This window comes from Myotis lucifugus, unplaced genomic scaffold, assembly GCF_000147115.1.
Source record: "Myotis lucifugus unplaced genomic scaffold, Myoluc2.0 scaffold_114, whole genome shotgun sequence".
Classification (NCBI taxonomy): Eukaryota; Metazoa; Chordata; class Mammalia; order Chiroptera; family Vespertilionidae; genus Myotis; species Myotis lucifugus.
The window spans coordinates 309,844-318,174 of record NW_005871162.1 but is presented as its reverse complement, the minus strand read 5'-3'; positions in this window follow the sequence as shown (position 1 = coordinate 318,174).

The following is an 8,331-nucleotide window of genomic DNA, read 5'->3' as shown; positions in this document are numbered from 1 at the left end:
TGATTTCCAAATATCAGTATTGAGGTGGAGGAGTACATTTCAACCCATATAGATTGGTTCTCATGAAATCTTTAATAGTAATAGAATTGGTAACATGAACTAACTTCTTTGTCAAAGCAAAAATATACTACGAAAAAAACCAGATCTATTCCCAAAAAGTTAATTAAATTATTGACCAAAGGATGGTTGCCCTGTAAAGGAGAACCTATTATACATGGTGTTTTTTTTAATTGTCTGACTTTTTCCACTCTGGCAGACATTTTCCAGAGAATAACTGAAAACTCTGTGAAATGACTTAGTTATTTTTGGTGACTTTCATTCATGGGACATGAATTTTCAGTGCTTTGATGGGTTAACATTTAGGGCTAAATCCTTTAGCCATCATGCCCATATAACTCCCAACACAGGTTTGTTGATATTAGAGAGTTAACTACACCTTTGAAATTGGTTTCACAGTTCCAGAGGAGTGGAAATTAGAATAGTAATTAACATTAATCTGAGAGGGAATGGACATTAAACCATAAACATGTTTAAAATATGTCAACTTGCCCTGGTTGGTGTGGCTAAATTGGTTGATCATTGTCCCATGCACCAAGAGGTCCACGATTCAATTCTCTGTCAAGGTTCTTGCCGAGGTTTCAGGCACGATCCCCAGTAGGGGATGTGCAGGAGGCACCCGTTAGATGTTTCTCTCTCATCAATGTTTCTTTCTCTCTTTCCCTCCTCCTTCCTCTCTCTCTAAAATCAAAAAGACTTTTTTTAATGTCAACTTGCGAACAACTTTTGTTTTTCAGCATTTTGTTTTCAGCATTAGAATGAAAATTGTTAGGGTAACCGATGAATTTTATGGGGACTGAACTTCGTTGATGGCTTTTAATGTTAAATGTTGTCCAGTAACAAGCTCCATAAAGAAAAACCTGAACAACACATAATTCTTAGCCTCAAGATTTCCCCCTGGCAAAGCAAATGCTTATCAAGAAACCACTGGTAACCCAAATAACCAAGTTGAGCTGAAATTAATGTGTTGGCACATAAGTTATAGGAAAGTGAGCATTCTGTCACGGGACAGAGAGCAAACGAAGATGAAAAACAAACACCTACTTCTCGATATATTATCAAACTTTGTGTTTGCAATTACACTAAAAGTACACACAGTGAAGTATAAACTGTGTTTGACCCATCTATTATCTGGAAGTTAAATATCTCCAAATTCATTTATTTCCACTAATCAGCTGCTACACATTTTTCTCCAGCTTCTGCCATCTGCTTTTAATTACCAAAACAATCCACAATTCAAATTGAAATGATAGTCAATCATCACAGGCTTTCAGTTTACAGGTGTAGTCCAAAATAAAAGATACAAGCAGATACATTTACTTTCAAAGAGAATCGAACTTAATTAATTCAGAACATTGCCAAAATTACCGTATTTCTTTGACATTTTGAGAGTTCATAAACAAAATCCACTTTAAGTAAACAGTTACAAAGTATATTTGGATTAACAGGATGAACAAATAGTGTTATTTGGGGCAGGACTGTTAAAGGAAAGTTGAACAAACCCAAACAGATTTCATGGAGAGAGTATGACTGTGAAGAAAAATAGCGTCCCCTCCAATAGGAACAACTAAAACTGAACATCTGATGTTAGTTAGTATAAATGTTTCAACAACTTACAAGTTTACCTTAATAGCATATTCATACCAGTTTTTCAGAAAAGAAAACCAAATGCCTACTTTTCCTTTTCAAACAAGGGAAATAAATCAAGGTTAAGAAAAGAAAAAGAAATGAAATTCACAATGCTGAGTTTCTGCTATATTTTTGTGAATGTCCACTGTGTATTTGTATGTCACAAATTCAGTCCTGTAAACAGTCCTAGGGAGATTATTTCTCCTACTTTAAAGATAAGAAAACTGAGCCTGGAAGATAAAGTCAAGTTGAGAGTCAAACCTAGGGCAGTCTGTAATTGATGGGTACCATCCACTGCCTGATTAACACATAATGAAGAGCAAAAAACTTGATAAAAGAAAGTTTCAATGTATTTTTTAAGGACACTACCATATTAACAAGTTTTGGTACTCAAAAAAATAAACAGTTTATTTTCATAAGTATTTTCTCATCAAGGCTGAAGTCCAAATGATTTTATACGGGCATTCCCTCAAAAAATGTATATACACTTTGAATAATTCCAGTGGGTTAAATCTAAAAAGAAAGAAACATTAATTGAGCCGTCGAATATTGTACACACATTTTGAATAATTATAAAGACAGTGTTTATTTAAATACATTTTTAAAAATGAGCTATCAGCTGTTAAAATGTGTACACATTTTTTGGGGGAAAACCCTTTATATATATACTAGAGGCCCGGTGCACGAAATCATGCACAGGTGGGGTCCGGACAGCCTTCTCCGATGGGGGCTGATTGGGCCAGGCCAACAGGGGGGAGGGGACACAGGAGGTTGGCTGGCCAGCCCCGCCCCCCTTCAGGGTGTTGGGGGCCGATCGGTAGCCGGAGGGACTGGCCGGAGGGAGGGGCCATGGGAGGCTGGCTGGCCGGCCCACCCCTGATTCAGCCTGGGGTGGCTGGGGGGAGGGGCTGCCCCCTGATTGGGCTGGTTGGCCGGCCACAGTGCACGTCATAGCGACCAGTTGTTCTGGTCGTTCCAGTTGTTCAGGAGTTCTGGTTGCTTGGCTTTTATATATATAGATTCTGAAATGCTTAAGACAATTTTTTAACACTATGTCCTTTTAAATTTTAACAATGTATTGAGCTTTCTAAGTGGCTATAGGTGGAGTTTGTAGGTTCCCAAAGAGAAGTGAGACATTCCATAAACGTGCAAAAATTAATATTCTAGACTTTAGTAAGAGGCTTTTAAGTTTATAATTATTTTTTAAATACATCTTATTTAGGAAAGCTGGGATTTTTTTTTTTATTTTCTGCTCAGACCCAGTATTTCTCAGATACGGTGCTTGGAGCATTCATATTGAAATAGTCCTGAGTGTTTAAAAATTCAAATCCCCAGGCATTGCCCTAGCAATTCATATTTTTAGTAATCTTAAGGTGATTTGGTAGCTTTAACACATTTCCTCTTTGTCTTAATCTTGCAAGGTTGGAATACTGACTCCCCAAAGTGTTACCAAAGAAGCCTGTTGATAAGAAAAAGCTGAGTTGATTGTTTACCAACCATGTAACTTTTCTCACAGAGCCTTTGTAGCCCTCAAAGGCCACAATTGGATATTAATTGGAATTTTGAAGTTTGGTTTAAGGTGGGTCTTTCAATGCAAGGGCTTAGTTAGGATTGGGTAAGGATCATGACATAATAGGTTAGAATTGGTGGACATAGCAAAATAAAGATCTTGAGGCGAGAGTATCGTCATATCTGGTAGTGTAAACTCTTACTTGATGTTTTCTGTTGAAGACTTGATAGGTCCTTCAGGAAGTTCTTTCCAGCTGATTTCTATGAAAGAGACTGTCTTTAAATTTAGAAAATAGAAGCTGAAGTAAAATAGTTACAGTCACCTAAGAGAACTGTAAAAAATAAATTGTCTCGAGGTGATAAGAGAAGTACATGTTCTTCAACTTACTGTATAAATTTGTATGAAATTCTGTATAGACTTTGTAGTCACTTTCTTACTGTCTTAATGCAAATAAATCTGTTAATAGTTTCTCCATAATAAATTTGTTCTCTCTTATATATATGTGTGTGTGCATACACACACACACAGAAGAGACTTTCATTATCAGGATTGTTTTATTTCCCCAACAGTGACTACCAGGAAACAGTAATAAATGCACCTACAAGGCAATAAAGATAAATAATTTAATGGCATAAGACTTGAATAGTTGGGTATGAATATCTTTTGCTGTGAAAAGTCACAAAAAGAAGCAGCAGTCCTTTCACAAAGAACAGAACTTCAATACTGAAGGAGAATTCAACTACCAAACCTCTATCTCATTGTTTAAGTTTCTTCTAACAAATCTTGGGTTTCTTATACATATAGTCAATCAGAAGACCTGGTTTTGCACTTACTGAAAACGTCTTTGAAATCTATATAATTTTCTCCATTCCCAGAGCCACTACTTCAGATCATACAGTCATAATCTCTCCTCTAGCAAGTTTAATCACCTTCAATTTTGCAGCCTCTCAAACAATTTCTCCATATGTTATGAGTCATAGTTTAAAAACACAAGACCTGTGTTTAAAAACTTGGTATATGAGGATCTCCTTAATCTTGCTCCTGTTTACTCCACCAGCTTGATTTCTCATAACTCCAAAATTTGCCCCACTTCTTAAATTCATGGTCCTGCCATAGTGAATTACTCAGTATTACTTAAAGATTTTTATTCTGGTCTCTAGCATTTTGCACAGGCTGTTTCCTTCGTCGGGACCATTCTTGGCCATTTCTTCTTCTGTTTATCTTCTCCCTCTTCCTCCCAATTATTGCTACTTTTTGCTCTTCATCCAGGACTCAACTAGAATGGATCGCCTCCTTCTGAATTTCTTGTTTTATCCTTCCAAGGCATTCCTAATTTCCCAGCTAACACCTTGCTTTGACTTAATAATTATCACACTATACTATTATTTGCTAATATTTACTATCTTTTATACTGTAAGATCTTTGAAATGATTCTTAATAAGTGGTCAGCAATTAAGTCAAAAGGTTAACTTCCAAGAGTTGGGCTGGCTTGCATACCAGCTTGATCCAGGGCTTCAAATGAGATCACCAAGACCCAGCTGCTTCCTAGTTCTCAGCTCTACTCTCTTGCATGTTGGTTTTACTCTCAGATTGCTCCTGGTGGCAAACATAAAGAGTGCCTTTCTCTCCCTGATGCTGCATCCCAGAAAAATTCTCATTGAATGCCATTAACTCTGATTGGGCCACATGCCCATTCTTGAAGTAATCACTTGGGCCAAGGAGAATAAGAAACTCTGACTAGGCTTGAGTAGCATGTTAATTCCAGGCACTAGAAATTGAGAACTTCATGGGGTATAGGGAGTGGTTCTTCAGAAAGTTATAGAGTTACTGGTACCAAAAGAAGAATGAATGCAATCTGGGAAACAAAACCAAAAACAACTGTCCACTACATTAAATAAGTCACATGGATGTGTAAAGGAATATATTCTGTGGTAGGTTAAGAAATTACAGCTTTGTAGTTTAATGCAGCTACAGACACTTTAAATCTCATTTATAGAATGATTTATCTAGTCTTTCTCTGTAAATTAGGTTTCTTAGGGAGCTAAACTAAAATTCATTCAGGTTTTTAGGATTTTGCAAAATAAATGAAAACTTATTTCCAAGCTGCATGCTGTGGCTTCCAAAGAGGATTATATAGACTTTGACTTAAGTTTTTAGTTTGACTATGATATTTCAAGTTGATTGAATTTCCTCAATAAGTTGGAAACATGGAAAACATTTTGGAATAAGTGGCTAATTCTGGATAATAAAGGCAAAAAAATAGCACTCTATGTAATTGCAATTCTAAATGATTAATGATTATTTAAACATATAAAATAATTTGTTTATTATATGTGATTAATTGAAATATTAAATTTATAATGAAAATGTTAACATGATGAAACCTGGCAAAAAAGGTGGAAAGAGCCAATTTATGTTCAGCAAAAAGATTCTAGTTACTTCTTAACAACTATGAAAAGCTTTAAATACACTTTTCCCGCTCTGGGAATTTCAGTACAACTTGGCAGGTTGGAGAAAATTTCCTTCTTACAACACCTTTTTGTGATGAGAGCAGGCTGCCAAGAAAGCTCCCACCAGATAGAAGTCTGAAGAATGTATATCTTGAGTCAGGTGTTATAATTATTTTTGACATGACTTTCATAGTAAAACTCATTAATCCTCCTGAAATTTTATGGAGGGATAAGTTTAGCACCTGCTACATTATATACATTATTCCAGTGGTCTCTTCAATCTCTCCTGTTCATACTTTAGGACAGGGGTCCTCAAACTACAGCCCGCGGGCCACATGCAAATACAAATACTGTATTTGTTCCCGTTTTGTTTTTTTACTTCAAAATAAGATATGTGCAGTGTACATAGGAATTTGTTCATAGTTTTTTTTTTAAACTATAGTCCGGCCCTCCAACGGTCTGAGGGACAGTGAACTGGCCCCCTGTTTAAAAAGTTTGAGGACCCCTGCTTTAGGAGATAGACATATTTCAGTTATGGACATGTATACTGCCTTAGAAACATCAGATAGATTCTTTGCATGCTTAAAATAAACACTTTCCTAAATAAAAATTTTAAAAAACGTATGCAGAGTTTACACAGCTATATGACACAAGAGGTTCTGTTCCCAAAGGCAGCATGATAAATGAGAAAAAGCACTCAGTTTGGAAGTCACATGCTTTTAGCTGAAGTCCCAAGGCTTAGCATTAAAACTTCTGTGACTTTTAAGAGTTTCCTGTATCACAGAGTTATTGTATAGATAAAAAGGAAATCAATAACATATGCAAAAGAGCTCTGTAAACTACACAGTCATACAGTCTCAGCCTTGATACTTCTCTATAATAAAGGGCTTAAAACTCGTAAGAACCATCTGGTCAGTGTGGCTCAGTGGTTGAACTTCGACCTATGAATCAGGTCATGGTTCGATTCCTGGTCAGGGCACATGCCTTGGTTGCAGGCTTGATCCTCAGTGGGGCATGCAGGAGGCAACTGATCAATGACTCTCTCTCATCATTGATGTTTCTATCTTTCTCTCCCTCTTCTTTCCTCTCTAAAATCAATAAAAATATATTTTTTAAAAACTGTAGGAAGCAAATATATTATAATGGAGTCAAGACAAATTTGCACTGCTATTTGGCATATATATATGTGTATGTATACATATATATACACATACATACATACACACACACACACACACACACACACATATATAGTATCCCAAAAATTGAATACACTTTACAGCTGATAGCTCAATTGATGTTTTTTTTTTTTTAATTGTCTAAAGTTTTACATATGTCTCCTTTTTCCCCGCTTGACCCCCATCCACCCAGCCATTCCCATCCTGGGCAAGCCCCCACCACCCCAGTGTCTGTGTCCATTGGTTATGCTAATATGCATGCATACAAGTCCTTTGGTTGCTCTCTATCCCCCCTCCCCTGCCATTTGTCTCTGGATCTATTCTTGTTCATCAAATTAAGTTGATCATTATATCCCACATAAGAGTGAGATCATGTGATATTTATCTTTCTCTGACTGGCTTATTTATTTCACTTAGCATAATACTTTCCAGTTCCATCCATGCTGTTGCAAATGGTAAAAGTGTTTTTTCTTTTTTATAGCAGCATAGTATTCCATTGTGTAGATGTACCATGGCTTTTAATCCACTCATCTGCTGATGGGCACTTTGCTGTTTCCAAATCTTAGCTATTGTAAATTGTGCTGCTATGAGCATAGGGGTGCATATATCCTTTCTGATTGGTGTTTCTGGTTTCTTGGGATATAGTCCTAGAAGTGGGATTACTGGGTCAAATGGGAGTTCCATTTTTAACTTTTTGAGAAAACTCCATACTTTTTTCCACAGTGGCTGCACCAGTCTGCTTCCCACCAGGAGTGCACGAGGGTTCCTTTTTCTCCACATCCTCACTTATCCTTTGTCAATTTGTTGACAGCCATTCTGAGAGGTGTGAAATGGTATCTCGTTGTTCTGATTTGCATCTCTTGGATGATTAGTGACTTTGAGCATGTTTTCATATGTCTCTTGGCCCTCTGTATGTCCTCTTTCAAAAAGTGTCTGTTTAGGTCCTTTGCCCATTTTTTGATTGGGTTGGTTATCTTCCTTTTGTTAAGTTGTATGAGTTCTTTGTAAAATTTGGAGATTAAACCCTTATCTGAAATATCATTGGCAAATATGTTCTCCCATGCAGTGGGCTTTCTTGTTGTTTTGTTGTGATGTTTCTTTCTTTTTAGATTTAACCCATTGGAATTAATAATTATTCAAAGTGTGTATACATTATTTTGGGACACCCTGTGTATATAATAGCTAACATTAAGCACTAATTATATTCAAGATACTTTGCAAGGCTTCCATTTCCAGACCTGGCAACAATCCCATGAGGTGGCTAATATGTTGTTATTATTTTATGCATAAAGAAACCAAGGCTGCCCTGGCTGATTTGGCTCAGTGGATAGAGCATTGGACTGGGAACTGAAGGGTCCTGGGGTCGATTCCGGTCAAGGGCACATGCCTGGGTTGCAGGCGCAATCCCCCCATGCAAGAGGCAGCCAATCGATGATTCTTTTTCATCATTGATGTTTCTATCTTTCTCTTCCTCTCCCTTCCTCTCTGAAATCAATAAAAATATATT